Here is a 15,192-nt window from a genome sequence, read left to right as displayed (position 1 = left end):
TTTTGAAGTCAGAAAGACCTAGAGTTTGAACTTCTTTTTACTACTTGTCAGTTGTGGGAAATAGAGCAAGCTGTGTAACTCTTCTGCATCTCATTTTTTAATCTGTAATAGTATACATACCATATAATGGTTGGGAGAATCAATACTAAAACAATGTAAAATGCTTAGTATAGTTAACAGAAAATAACACAAATAACAAAATAAAAACATAAGTAAATAAAAATTGATAATAAAAATAAGGCCTGTAAATGGTAATTTTAGTTACCACCTTATTTTGACCTTTGATTTCAAACTGTAGACCTCTTGCTTTTTGTAGTTTTTAATTACTGGATTGGGAGCAAGACTGGCCTATGGAGAGGAGAACACAAAATGCTGGAGAAATCCTTGATTCTTCTCTCTCTTTCACTCATATCTAATCCATATATTAAAAATATACTCTGTATCTGTTCACCTCTGTTCATCTCTGGTGATCACATCAATCCTTCCCAGGGTAGCACCTCCAGTTACCACACACAGGTTACCAGTATTGAAGTTGATTAAATCTGTAATCTTGCCTGTCCCCATATCAGTCTGAATGATGTTGTTCACCTTGATGAGATCAGAGTAGTGGGTAGTGTCAGCATCATGGCTTACCAAATGAGATATCTTTTTTTGTACCCACAAATATCTTTCTCCTTTTGCACAACTTACATTTGGCCTATTTAGGAGTAACACAGTGAACAACAAAGTGACCCTTGGTGTCACAGTCAGATGAAAGTTCTCTCTAGTCTTGTCAATGCTGATGATATCCGTAAAACCAGCAGTGTAGGTTATATCAGTGTGGACCTTGCCATCCATTTCACATCTTCTGCACTTAAGCTCCTGTTAGGGCACACTCAAGTCTGTTCTTAAAGAAAGTGACGAGGGACTGCCATTCGTGGCTTGTGGGGACTGGTGGATGGACCAAGAGTTAGCAGACCAGTCAGTTTGTCCAGATTCAGTGCTTTGAAGCTGCTCCACACTGCAGTGCTTCTCGGGAGCATGAGCTGTGGCTGTGCTGGGCATGGAACAAAGAGGCCCTAGAGTTTTGCCTTTTCCAGAATGTTATATAAGTGGACTCATATAGTATATAATCTTTTGAGACTGGCTTCTTTCACTCAGTATAATTCCTTTGAGATTCATCCATATTGTTGTGTGTATTAATAGTTCATTTCCTTTTATTTCACATCTACTGCATGCACCTATCAATTTGCTTATACGTTCACCCATCGAAGGGTTTGGTTGTTCCCAGTTTTTGGCAATTTTAAATAAAGCTTCTATAAACATTCACATGTAGGTTCTTGTGTGAAGATTAAGTTTTTAGTTCTTCAGGGTAAATATCTAAGTGTGGGATTGCTGAGTATATGGTAAGTATATGTTTAACTTCTATAAGAGCTGCCAATTACCACCAACAAATTATGAGGTTCTGGCTGCTCCATGTTCTCTTCATGGTCTGTTTATCTTATGTGTTGTGGTATCTCATTGCGGTTTTGATTTGCATCCCCTAATGGCTAATGATATTGAGCATCTTGTTAATGTGCTTATATGCCATCTTTGTATCTTTTTGATGGCGTGTCTGTTCAAATCCTTTCTTTTTAAAAATTGAATTTCTTATTGAGTTTTGAGAGTTCTTATATATATTCTGGATATAGTTCCTTTGTAAGAGATAGGGTTTGTAAATATTTTCTCAGTCTGTGGCTTATCTTTTCGTTCTCTTAACAGTATCTTTCAGAGAATAGAAGTTTTAAATTTTGGCGATGTCCAATTTATCATTTTTTCTTTTATGATCATGCTTTTGGTGTCATAAGCTAAGAAATCTTTCTTACGGTTTCAAGGTCTCAAATGTGTGCTTCTTTGTTTTCCTCTAGAAGTTTTATTGTTTACTTTTTATATTTAGGTCTATGAACCATTTTGTGTTAACTTTTACATAAGGTTTAAGGTATAGGTCAAATTACTTTTATAGCACATGGATATTCATTTGTTCCAGCCTCATTTGTTGAAATATTATCCTTACTCCATTGAGTTGTTTTTGTGCAGTTGTCAAAAATTGTTGACCATATTTGTATGGGTTTAATTCTGTGCTTTCTATTCTATTTCCTTGATCTGTGTATCTATTTTTTTCACTAATACCCACTATCTTTATTTTTGTAGCTTTATATTAAGTCTTAAAATGAGATACTTTGAGTCCTCCAACTTTGCCATTCTTTAACAAGTAGTTACAGCTTTTCTCATTCCTTTTTCATATTCATTTTTGAATAAGCTTGTTCATATCTACCAGAAATTCTGCTATGAACTTTATTGGAATTATGTTAATCTGTAAGTAGTTTAGGAAGAACTGACATCCTAACTGTGTTGAATCTTCCAAACCATGAACATGGTATATGTCTCTATTATTTAGGTCTTTGATTTCTTGCATTAGTCTTTTACAGCTTTCAGCCTATAGAGTCTACATATGTTTTGTAAGACTTGTATAAGTATTTCAATTTTTTAGCTATTGGAAATAGTTTAAAATTTTTTGGTGTCTAAATTATTCATTACTGTATATAGAAATATGATTCATTTTTGTATGTTAACCTTATATCCTATGACCTGGCTAAACTCACTTACTTGTGTTTTCTAGATTCTTTGGAATTTTCTACATAGACAAGCGTGTTGTTTGCAAATATGGATTGTTTACGCTTGAACAGTTAGCTTAGATGCATTTATTAATATGACTAATAAAATGGTCAGATGCTTTTACATTGGTTTGAAGGTGTACAAAGTATTATTTCCAAGAACAAATTGTTGCCAACAAATTTTTGCTAGCTTTCAACCCAAAATTATTGGCTCAGAGTGTTTTATTTGGTCAGTGAATTGAAGAGTTTTTGCAATATTCATTCACCATTTATTTCTTGTGCTCTGCTAAACACAGATATTAATAGAGATTCTTTCATTTTTGATTGTCCAAGAATTTCTTCCCTTTCCTTTTGGTCCATAAATTTCACAGACTCACTTATTACTGAGATGCCTCTCTGGCTTCAACACAGAGGACAAAGCAGAATGATCTTACATGTTATTTTTATACCTTGAGTTTTGGGTGCTGGATTTTAGGAAATTATTAGTTTGACTTTGCTTAAAAGTCCCAATTCTCAAACTTTTTCAAAGCTACTGACGAACTTAAATCAGAAGAGAGAGAAGCTCATTATTCTGATGGGCCAAAAGTTAAATGAATTTCTCAGACTGATGCTGTGGAGACACCCACACAATACAGGATAATTAACACTCATTCTTCCATGGAGACCTTAGGAGTTAGATTACAAAAGAGTATGGGCCTCAAATCCACACCCCCCTCTCCTCCCTTCAGAGACCGAGTTATGGGGAAGAAGTGTTTATTGAAAGCTCCAACTGAAATACAAATGGAGATAAATCAGCATACATGTGCATGCTGTAAACCTGGGAGGTTTTCTATTTTTTGACATTTAGGCTGAGTTTTTAAGAAATGATTACAGTAAAAGTTTTCTAAACATTGTAGTATTTCATTAAATGGTCACAGTTACCTTATAAAGCTGATAGTATATTATTATTCACAAACAAGAGGAGGACAGAAAATTGATCACTGGATATAGCAACTCGGAGGTCATTGGTCACCTTGATGGGAGCAGTTTTGAGTGGAGGGTGTGACTGGTGAGGATTAATGAGAAGAGAGAGAAAAATTGAAGCCAGTAACATACACAACCCTTTTGAGGAGTTTTATGACACAGGAGGGCAGAGAAAATGGGTGGTAGCTGTGTGAGAAGTGGGGTCAAGAAAAGCTTTCTCTTTTCCCTTCTTTCACTCTTCCTCCCTTCCCGCCTCCTTGCTTGTCTTCCTTTCTTCTTTCTTTCCTTCCTTCTTTCCCTCCTTCGCCTTTGGGAGAAACCATAATATTTTGTACGCTGATGGGAATTTCCCAGTAGATAATTGTGCTGATCATTGTATATGATATCAATATATCATTGGATGAATCCAGTAATTCAACAGTGTATATGACAGAACATTGGGTATAGTGTATAAATAGAGGAATTAATTTGGATAGAATCATATATGGTTTATCTGTAGTGGGAAGGAAGGTCAAGTAGTGTGTGAGGATGCTAGTAGATGGATGCATTAGTGGTAGGACTCTATAGACATTTTCTTTCGTTTCAATTTTTTTTTAGTGAAATAGGAAGAAAAATTACAGCTAAGAGTAAGAATCGGGAAGGAAGTGATATAAGTTTGAGGAGAGGTCTGAAATAGATTTTAGGGAAATTCAAGAGTGAATTGATTAAGGAGACAGGATATTGCTGAAGAACAGTAAGAGTCCATTTGAAGTTCATGGTTAGAAATTTAAAATGAGACCAGCTAATGAGGTTGATTCTCTGTAACCACATTCACCTCCCTGGGTGCCAGCAGACAATTAGATTTTTCCAGGATTGTGTTTTTTTGCCAAAAATTACAAGAAATCAAGAGAGGGGCAGTGGGGGAGAGATGTGTGTGGGGGAGATTATTATGGTAGTCCATGAATCGAGGCTGGTATGAAGGGAGACGGGACTTCCAGGGGAGAAGGAACGTGGAAAGACCCAACTATATGTTGTTTACAAGAAACCCACTTTAAACATAAAGTTGGTGATTTCTTACAAAATGAAATATACTTTTACCATATGATCCAACAATCATGCTTCTTGGTATTTACCCAAAGGAGTTGAAAACTATGTCTACACAAAAACATGCATATGGATATTTACAGCAGCTTTATATATAACTGCCAAAACTTAGAAGCAACCAAGTTGTCCTTCAGTAGGTGAATGGATAAATAAACTGTGGTACATCCAGACAGTGGAATATTATTCAGTGCTAAAAAGAAGTGAACTATCAAACCATGAAAAGACATGTGGGAGGCTTAAATGCATATAACTAAGTGAAAGGAGCCAATCTGAAAAGGCTAAAAAATGCTGTGTGGTTCCAACTATATGACATTCTGGAAAAGGCAAAACTATGGAGATAGTAAAAAGATCACAGGGGTTGGGGAGTGGGAAGGATGAATAGGTGGAGCATAGAGGGTTTTTAGGGCAGTGAAACTACTCTGCATGATACCACAGTAGGAGATATATGTCAGTATATATTTGTCCACAGTCACAGAATGTGTAAAACCTGGAGTGAACCTTAATGTAAAGTATGCATTTTGGCTGCTAATGATATGTCAGTGTAGGTTCATCAGTTGTAACAAGTGTTCCCCTGTGAAGGGGGAGGCTGTTAATGGGGGAGGCTATGCGTGCGTGAGGGCAGGGAACATATAGTCACACTCTGCACCTTCTGCTCAATATTGCCGTGAACCTGACTGCTCTAAATTTAAAGTCTATTAAAAAAAAAGATGGTTAAATTAGCGAGTTGGAAGTCTTAGGGGCAGGCAAAAGATTGACAGAGTTGGGTTACTAGAGGGAGATGTAAAAATTTGAGCTAGCAAAGTGTGATGTGTGCTGCTTAGATTATGGAGAGTTTGCATTTATTGATCATGACAGGCGGAGGCTCATGGTGACTAAAGTAAGATCACTGGAGGAGACGAGCTCATAAAACTGAGGCATAGTGTTGAAAGCATGGTCTGTGTATATATTAAAGTGTCAAGAATTTAAATAGCAGGAACTAAAACCATGGAGAAATGACAGGCAGTGACCCACTGTTGCAGACTCCAGTGATATGGAGTAATGGGTGACATGATCTGATGAAATATGCTTCAGAGCTCCGTGTTCTTAGGGCGGAGAGAAGGAGAAACGTCTAGATAGTGGTAAGGAACAGCAAGAGCGATATGTGCTCCCTCCTCCCCCCCTTCTCTAGGCCCAGTGGTATGAGGACTGTGGGAGCAAAGACAGCCGCTCTTGGGAGGACTGCAGGGGAAGAGTGTCCTTAGGGGAGCTGGTCTTCAGAAAGAGCAAGAAGGTGACGCATCTCAAAGAGGCGGGGCAGTGATACGGGGGATTTTGCTGAGGAGAGACTGTGACTTTCGAGGGTGAAGGGGGAGGGTATCTGGAGATGAAGAAGAGGGGTGTGAGGACAGAGCGGGGCTTACGAGAGGCCCTGTGGAGAATCCAGTGCAGGTTCTGAGAGGTGACCTGGGAGGCAGCGATGACGTACGAGGGTTTAAAACCATTACTGAAATGACATTGTGAGGATTTAGTGAGGTAAGGCAGGTGAGGCATGTAGTATGGCGTTGGGCACGTAGGTCTGGATCAGTACCTTTTAGGTACTAAGAAAGGACCTCAGAGCCTCATCCTGCCCTCCTGCACTCCCTTCTGCTGCACATCCCGCACTCAGCAGATGAATGAAAAAACTGAATGTTAACATTTAACACGCATGGCTGAATCCTTATTAATTGTAACTGGAGTCACTGAAATAATTAATGGATGTGAAATGCAGGGTAAGAACCTGAGCCTAGTGCTTATCAGTGCAGATGAAAACTGAAAAGTTTCAATCCATGTTTTAGCTTTCATGCATACACTTGATTGTTTCATTAACCTTCACCATATAAATAAGCCTGTGCTCCAGAGGATCATAAAAGGCAAATATCCTTCAGCATTTAATTTACATTTAGGAACTCAGATCCAAGAAAGGTGGTTCAAGTCCAGGGCATGAGTCAGATAGCCAGCATTTCTTGCCTTGGCTTTCCCAGGGGGATTTAGACAGCCCCTAGGTCCTCAGAATCCAGGGGTCTGACCCCAGGGGTGTGGGGTGGGTAGGGCTGGCTCCCTGCTCCAGTGACCCTCACAAAGGTGAGACTCTCAAACTCTGCCACTGGTCACCCACTTCCTCCTTGACTTTGTTGTCTCTTCTCTGTAGGAGGCCTTCCTTTATTCATCCCAGACTTACTCCTGGCATTTCCTAATGGGTTCTCTGTGTCCTCAGTGTTTCCAAATTTGGGAAAGATGACTGCATATGAGCCATTGGTGATCTTGGAATTTCTTGGGACACGTCTGATCAGTCTTTGCATGAGAGAGATGGTTGGGTGGTTAGTGCTTGGCTGGGCTCTGGAATCAGAGTGTCTGAGTTCAAATCCCAGCTCTGCGGCATACTGTCTATGTGTTTGAGTGTATGACTTAATCTTTCTCTGTCTTCTAGCTTAATCTGTATAATGGGGATGATACTGGTTTTTGCCTTCATTGGGTGGCTGTTAGGAGTAAACTAAATAAGATAACCCATGTAAGCTGCTTAACACCGTGTGTGGCACGTATTAGCCAATACTATGATGCACGTGGCTTGTAGGTTAGCAGAGAGTGTAAACATGGAAAAGTTGTCTCTTCTAGGGGGCCGGTCTTCAAGTGCCTTTTCTAACAAAGCAGACACACCCGTCGTTGGATGCAATTTTGCTGCTTTGCCTTGTATCATCCTCAGGTGGAAGGTGCAGGTAGCAGGACGGAAGGTGGGAGCAGAGTCCTTGATAGTTCACAGTGCGGGTGCAGGCCCCTGGGTGCTGGGCTGAATCTGCAGGTGACCGCACCGCTTTCTTAGCCAGCCACTGTTGACAGTGCTTCTGCTGATACTTTGGTTTCCAGCCTGAGTTTTGGTTTACTTAATTGGCAGCTACTGACATTGTAAGGGGCTCCTTAAGCCATCACCATGACATTGGGAAGTCCCAGGAGTGGTGGATTGCTCTGCTTGTTGATTTTATAGTAAGTTCCCTCTGATGGATTCAGAGGCTTGCCTAAGGAGAATAGAGGCTGTCCTTCAAGGAAACAGATGAACAACCAGAGTATTTTATTCTAATTCAGTAGGTATATTTGAGCAACCCCTGTATACCAGGCACTGGGGATAGACACCTAAATAAAATACAGGCCTTGCCTCTGAGGAACTCAGGGTCTTGCTAGAGAGAATGACAAGTGACTAGGTAAGGACCACAAGGTGACAAAAGTGTCTTGGGACGTGCCACTCAGCTACACGTATGGGGGACTTCCCAGAGGAGGCAGAGTATGAGCCCTGAAGATGAGCAGCAGCTGGCGGGGGCAAGGCAGGTGTGGGAGGAGCGTAACAGGGCGCGGACATTCCAGGAAGAGGGGCTGGCAGGTGCAGAGGCCCGGAGGGCAGAGGATATTCACCAGCGGGTGGACTGCGATGGGCGTCAGCTGCTGTAACCACAGGGGGTTACAGGACAGGTCATGCACAGCATCCAGCATCTCATGTAACGTCTCACAGTTAAACAAACACAAACGCCCTCATGCAGCCAGAGAGGCATTCACGTACACTCTCTCAACATCCACATCCAGATTAAAGATGCGCTTGGTTCTCTCTTGCTGAGCTCCCAGAAGAGCCTTTCCTCAGCTTTCTGCGTTTCCTGCTGGAACCACAGGGCACAGACACAGGAAGGCAGGTCTGCCCGTGTGAGCCTCGCCCCACCCCCCAGCTCCAGGCCTCTCTGCAGGCTCCAGGGCTCTCTTCCCTCTCCCTGTACCCCTCTGTCTTTGTCTGTCTCTATCTCCTTCTCCTTTCCCCTTCTCTCTCTCTCTCTCTCTCTCTCTCTCTCTCGCACATGTCACTCTATCAACCATAGGTCAGTGCTCCTTGGTAGAGTGATTGCTCAAAGCTGTGACTCAGGAAATTAGTCAGAAGGTGTGAGTTGAAAGCGAAAGAGGCGCCCTCAGGAAGCCCCGTGGTTCCCTTACATAGAAGCAGCCCCCCCTTTCCCCTGCCTTCCTGCCCTGCCCCCATGTGGGGTTGGCCTAAACATGATTGGTTGGTCTCTACCCACTAGAATGGGATATACTATTAAAGCATATGACTGTTACAGCTTTTACTGCTACAGTATTATTTATCATTTATTGAATGCATACATTTAGCCAGGCTCTGGGCTAAATGCCTTTACATATTTAGCTCATTGAGTCTCATGTGACAAACCTAGGAAGTAGATACAATCATCACTGCTCTTTACAGAAAGGGGAACTGAGGTCCAGAGACTTCAGTGGCAGCTGGGATTTGAACTTGAGTGTGGCTGACTCCAAATTCCATAATGCTAACACTGGGAAGTACTCACCTGATAAAAATACCAACTGCCCTGGCACCTGCTCTGAAACCCTGAGCACCACCCTGAAGGGGCAGGTTCAGGGTCCTTCCTGGTGAAGAGGAAGAGAGAGATGAGGGCCTGTTGTTAAGAGGCAAAGGTGCTGAAACTGTATGAGGTAATAGCCTGTGCATACACACCCAGGGGCAAGCCGGGGGAGTAAGACTGGCTGAGCTCAGGGAGCTGAGTTTACCCCGCGCTCTGAGTTACCAGTAGGTGCCTTTGCATCAGAATGTTGGGGGAAGTCATCCCTGATGGGATGTGCCATTCCTATTGCTCCCAAGGCCCTAAGCCTCTTATTTAAGTGCCAGTCTGTTCACTCTCCCACATGCTTTTCAGTCTTCTGACTCTCATCAGGGGGCCATCCACCTCTATCCTATAACAGGTCTCCCTCCCCCATGCAGGGTAACTGTCTTCATTGTGAGAAGTTACGGGAATGGGTGGGAAGCAGAGGGTTTGCAGAGTTTCCCCCTGTGGTGGCTGGGACACCTTGCAGCTCACTCCTCAGATACACAGAGAACTGGTGGCGTGAGGCTACATTGCTTGTCCAATCTGAATTCCAAAGGGGGCGGCACGGTGACTGCTGTTCACCGTGTACTGGCTTTTAGCAAGCATGATTTTTGGGTCTGTTTGCTGTGTTGAAGCTGAGGCATACTGTATAGCTGCAGAGTGATGCTGAATTAACAACTTTCTGTTCCTGGTTCCTTGCAAAGCTTTCATTCACAAGCACACTTAAGCCACTTTGGTCTGTGGATTGGCTTGTGGAAGAACTCATATATTAATTTATTTATTCATTTAATCAGCAAAAATGAATAGAGCATCTGCCCCATGCTGAGCACTGTGCTAGGGCCCTGGGGATAAATGAAGAGCAAGGCAGGTGTGGTCTCCACCCTCAGGGAGCTGACAGAGCAGAGGGGAGGGTAGACAGTGAAGGTCCTGCAGCTAAGTGTGATGAGGAGCTCTCCTTTTTGTGCAAATTAGACCTGAGTTTCTTTACATTCAGCCTCATAGTAATTTCTGGGAAAACATTTCCTTCCAAATAAACCCAGTTGGCAAACAGTAGAAACAGTAAGAGTCTGTTAGATGGAAAGCTTAGTGCTTTCCAGTAATCCATCTTTACCAAATGTTCCACCCAGTACAGCCTGTGCTTACTGTGCCTTCTGTGTTCTAGAAGCTATGCCCAGCACTGGCGATGCAAGGAGGAGTGACATGTGGTCACTGCCTACCCATGGTGGGACTAGACCTAACCCCGTTCTAATATTATATGGCAGTGCTGGTCACTCATTCAACAAATTAAGTTCATTGAGTTCCCACTCTGTTCCGGGCACTGTTCTCAATCTTTGAATACAGCCATAAGTGAAGCAGACTCCCTGCCCTCGTGGAGCTTATGTTTTACTGGGGACCTGGGGACTGCAGGCTTCTGTGTTACATGGATGCTTGGGCAGGAGTTCCCTGAGGAAGTGATTTTGTACAGAGAGTTTGTGAAGGAGGGCGCTATATATGTAGATATATGAGGAAGGAGTGCTCCAGACAGAGGGTCGCCAGTATAAAGAGGCAGAATAGTGCAGAGCAGAAGAGGGAGAGTATCTGGTGTTTTTGAGGACCAGTGAGGAGGTAGTTACCGGGGCAGAGTGGGTGAGGAGGAGGATGAAGTAAGAGGTGAGGCCAGAGGAACTGTGGGGACAGATGGCCAAGCCCTAAGAGGCACCTGTAGTGCTGTGGCTTTTTCTCTGGTGAGATAGGGGGTTAGCAGGATCTGGTGTATACTTGGAGACGATCACTCTGGCTGTTGGGATGGGATGAATTGTAAGGGGCAAGAGCAGAAGCCTGAAGACAAAGTGAGAGGTTGTTGCAGGTACCCAGGGGAGAGATGAAGGTGGCCTGGACCAGAAAGGTAAGTGGTTAGGGGGAGAGAAGTATAGAAATCTAGATGTCTTTGAAGGATAGAGCCAAGAGGATTTATTGATGGATTTGATATCAAGAAGAAAAAGAGAAGAGATAGGTCTGAATGAGGTTTTTGGACTGAGCAACTGGAGAGAGAGTTACCATTTATGAGATGAGCCCTATGTGAGATGAGCTCCTTGTTTAGCAGATGTTTCCTTCCTCCTTCCCTGTCTCCTTGAGACAAGCACACTTCCTTCCCCATTGGTGGTGAACTTGGTCATGGGACTTGCTTTAGCTCATGAAATTACAGTGTGTGACCTTTAAACCTAGGGCTTAAGAGGCATCATGTATTTTCCCTTGTCTCTTTGGGAGTTCTGACCTCTACCCTTGGAGTGCCCTTGGCTTCCACTGTCTATCCAGCCTGGACCCCAGAATGAGGCATGTAGAGCAGCCTCCTCCCCTAACCCACAGAATTGTGAACATGACAGTAAATGTTGAGGTGTAGACTGCTGTGTTTTGGGGCAGTTTATAATACAACGTTATTGTGACAATAACTGAGTGATAAAGGGATAGAAGTAGGCAGAGTGCTTTGGGACATCAACATCAAAGATGGGCTCTTAGCCCTGCCTGGGTATTCAGGGAAGTTGCCCTGGAGAAAATAAGTTGTGGCTGGCTCTTGAAGGATAAATCAGAGTTACCGAGTTCAGGAAGTGAAGGAAGGGTATTCCAAGTTGAGGACATAGCATAAACAAAAGCACAGAGGCACAAAAAACATGCTATATGAATATACAGGAAACTATGCAAGTAGAGGCAGAGGGCAGCAGAAGATGAGTCTGGGGAAATAGACAGGATCATGGAGGGCCATGGAGGGTTTTGTCTTTCATGATAAGGAGCTTGAACTTCATTCCACAGGCAGTGGGGAGGCACCAAAGCTTTTCAAGTGGGAGAAAGGCATGGTCTAATTTGCACTTCAGTGGGATCCTTCTGGCCCTGTGTGGAGGGCAGCCTCGGTGTTGGGGAGTGTTGTGGCCTGGAGGTAAGATCAGGGTGGAAGCTCTCGTGATCATCTGCTCAAGAAGAGTGGTGGTAAGGATGCAGGGATGGAAATGCGGATACATTTAAGGTTTGGTACCAGAAGGATTTAAGGTGCAGAGGGAAACCAAGAGCTCAGTATGCGGTGTGCTTTGTACATCAAACACTGGAATGAAATTACCTAACATGTTACTGTCTGATGAGATTATAGGTGAATTTTATCTTTCTTATAAACAACTTCATTTTCTACATTAATTGCACATTTACTAATATAAGAAAAAACTTTGAGTGAGTTATGATGTTTAAGCCTGCCTGTTTTCCTTTGGGTGAATTTGCTAAACCCTTAATCTCAGTGTTGGAGAGGGGTATTCACCCTTGGTGCTGTCTTCGCCAGGACTGCAGTCTTCTCTACTTGATATCTAATAACTTTATTTTTTTCTAACATCAAATTAAAAGAAGATCCAATATGAGATTCAGAGCAAATATGAACTATCTATTTTATTTGTACTTACTGTATATTGTGAAAACATTTCAGAGAAACACTAATTTAGAATTGACATCACCAGATAATATACCCTTCCGGAGGATTATGTCATGATTCACCTGATTATGGATTCAGAATAGTAAATGTTTAGGAAACTTTTTTTTAAAGAGTCATTATAGCACAGCATATGTATAGAAGTAATTTTTTTAAAATTTGCTTGTGATTGCTGAAAAGTGCTATTAAGGGGGGCTAATGATTAGATGGCAGGGTAGCAATTAAAAAATGTAGAGCCCTGCTAATTGTAAAACAAAACCGCAAAACTAAATTAGGCAAATCAGTACTTAGGATTTCTCTGATCAAAGGAGCACACACCATTCTCTTCACCTCCGTGCCTTTGTCCTTTGTGTTCCCAAGCCTGGACTGACGCTCTTCTTTACTTCCTTTAAGAACCTCTGCCCTTCTTAAGACCAGGTGGAAGGTAACTCCAGGATGGCTTTCCTGATATCCCTGGGGAAATCCACTGTCTCATGCTTGGATACCGACTGCATTTTATTCTTAGGGTCCAGTAGCCCTGTCAAAGTGCTCTCTGTATTTTTGACATTTTCATACTTGACTACTCAACTTCATTTGTTTGTATATCTCAGCCCAGGGCATGCCACATTATAGGACTTAATAAATGTTGCATAAAATGACCATACGTATACTCTGATTCAAGAATCTTATTTATGGGAAGCTGAGGAACAAGTAAGTGCTGGTGTGCGGCTACCCGGAAATAGATCTAGGAGCAGCGACGGGGGGTATATTCTTGGCTCTCAGAGATGGTCTTGGAGCCAGACCTGCCTATTAAAACGCTCATTATCTTTGTGCATAGAAAACTGCACTGACTTTCTAAAAATCCCGGAAGACACGGTAAAAGATGAGTAAGTGATTGCATTTAAATAAGTTTAAATCTAATCAGGAAAATAAGATTCTAGTTTTTTGACTGATTCATCCAAAGAATGACTGAATAACACATGGAAGTAGGACTATAAAGCTGTTTTGAAAAAATAAAAAAAAGAGCCTGAGGCTTTCATACGCTTTCATTTATCTCTACGGCTTCCACTGTTACCTATGTGCTGATGATTCCCAGGTTTTTACCTCCAGCCCCAACCTGTATTCTAAGGAGCTGATTTAAATATTTAACTGCCAAGTGGTCATCTACACTGGTAAGTCCGGCGGACACTTCAAACTCTGCATGCCCCAAACTGAACATATGGGTCTTCCAAACGTCCAAACCTGATGTTCTGCTTTCTGCTTCAGGAAATAGAGTCCCCATCCACTCAGCCTCTTGAGCTAGAAGTAAGTCTTGGGTTCATCTTTGTCTTTGCCAATTAATTACCAAGATCTATGGATTCTGATCTAAAGAATCTTTACTGCCTGACCCCTACTGCCTAGACTCACAGTCATGATCTTAATTCAAGTCCTTATAGTTTAATGTCTAGACTTTTGAATTAATCTGCTGATTGGACTGTTTACCAACACCAGTTCCTTCTACCTGGATGCCAAACCACTATCCCCTTGGTTAACAAGCTACAGGATAAAATCTGTGCATCTTTATTAGCATATTCAGTATACCTCCCCAAGATTCGCCCCCTTCCCATAAACCTGTCCAGCTGCACCTGTCCACCAAGCACACTGGCCTGTTCATGCCTCTGCACATGGGCATTCAGCTGCTTTTATGCCTTTCCTTCCCTTCTCCATTTACCAAACTCATCCTCGAGGAACCACTTCAGAATGTCATCTCTTCCGGAAATCCTTCTCTCGCATCACCAGGCAGTCTGCTGTGCTCTTCTTTGTGTTCTCATAACATTTTGCTCCTACTCTGCTACATTGTATTTAGTCCTCAACACTCCAGTCTCTCCCATTGCTTTGAGGACAGAGTTCAGGTCTCTTCCACCCTTGTAGACCTAGTACCTAGTACAGTATCTGGCACACAGAAAGAAGACCACCATTTGCTGAAAATCATTTAACCGCTCTCAGTCCATTTCCTCATCTATAAAATGGGAATAATAACCTCCTCTTAAATCTCAACTTAGATGTGGTTTATGAAAATGCTCTGTAGAAGTGAGAAGCAGAAAGACCTGGAGAAGTGGGGGCTCAACAAGGGATTGTTAGTAGAAGTACGTGGTGTTTGCATGAGGAAGATGAGCTCGGAGAAGTAAAATGACTGAGTCAAGTTCACATGTCAGTTTCTGGTGGAGCCCCGGGTCTCCTCACTCAGTGCCCCCCATGCTAGCACTGCCCCAGAGGATCGTCTTTTGTGGTGGCAAATCACCTGTGTGACATATGTCATGTTCTGGGCAGAGTGTGACAACAAGTTTCCAAGCTATTTGGTTCCCTCAAGTAATCTCCGAAATCTGACTACCATGAGTGCATTCCTTATATATATTTGCTCTAGGTAAAGAAAAGATCCGACTCTATGTTTAAAATCTGGTTACTAGAGGGGATACCATTTGGGGAAATAAACTTTTGCTCCTAGTTTTTTTCAGCCAAATTAAAACATTTTTTTGCATTTCCTGGTGCTCAGCTCCATGCTTACGTTAACATATGAGGTTTAAGTACATAAAACATCAAGTTTCAGATGTGCTGCAGGAAGGTATTAGGTGAATTCTTTGGAGTTTAAACTGTAAGCAGAATTAATAATCACCAGAGAAGAGAACTTGTCATCAGAAAGATTCTTGGGCTACTGCTTTCA

At 42.4% G+C, this 15,192-nt stretch overlaps 1 protein-coding gene and 1 pseudogene across 1 annotated transcript in view; both read right to left on the bottom strand.

Moving 5' to 3' along the window:
- Positions 1-15,192, bottom strand: part of TRPC7 (transient receptor potential cation channel subfamily C member 7) — a 127,154-nt gene that overhangs the window by 91,010 nt on the left and 20,952 nt on the right. The window lies entirely within an intron of this gene.
- LOC130858890 (40S ribosomal protein S4-like) lies at positions 448-1,022 on the bottom strand (annotated as a pseudogene).

Source organism: Hippopotamus amphibius, chromosome 1 (assembly GCF_030028045.1).
Source record: "Hippopotamus amphibius kiboko isolate mHipAmp2 chromosome 1, mHipAmp2.hap2, whole genome shotgun sequence".
Classification (NCBI taxonomy): domain Eukaryota; kingdom Metazoa; phylum Chordata; class Mammalia; order Artiodactyla; family Hippopotamidae; genus Hippopotamus; species Hippopotamus amphibius.
The sequence above is the reverse complement of the archived record's forward strand: the minus strand, read 5'-3'. Positions and strand labels throughout refer to the sequence as shown.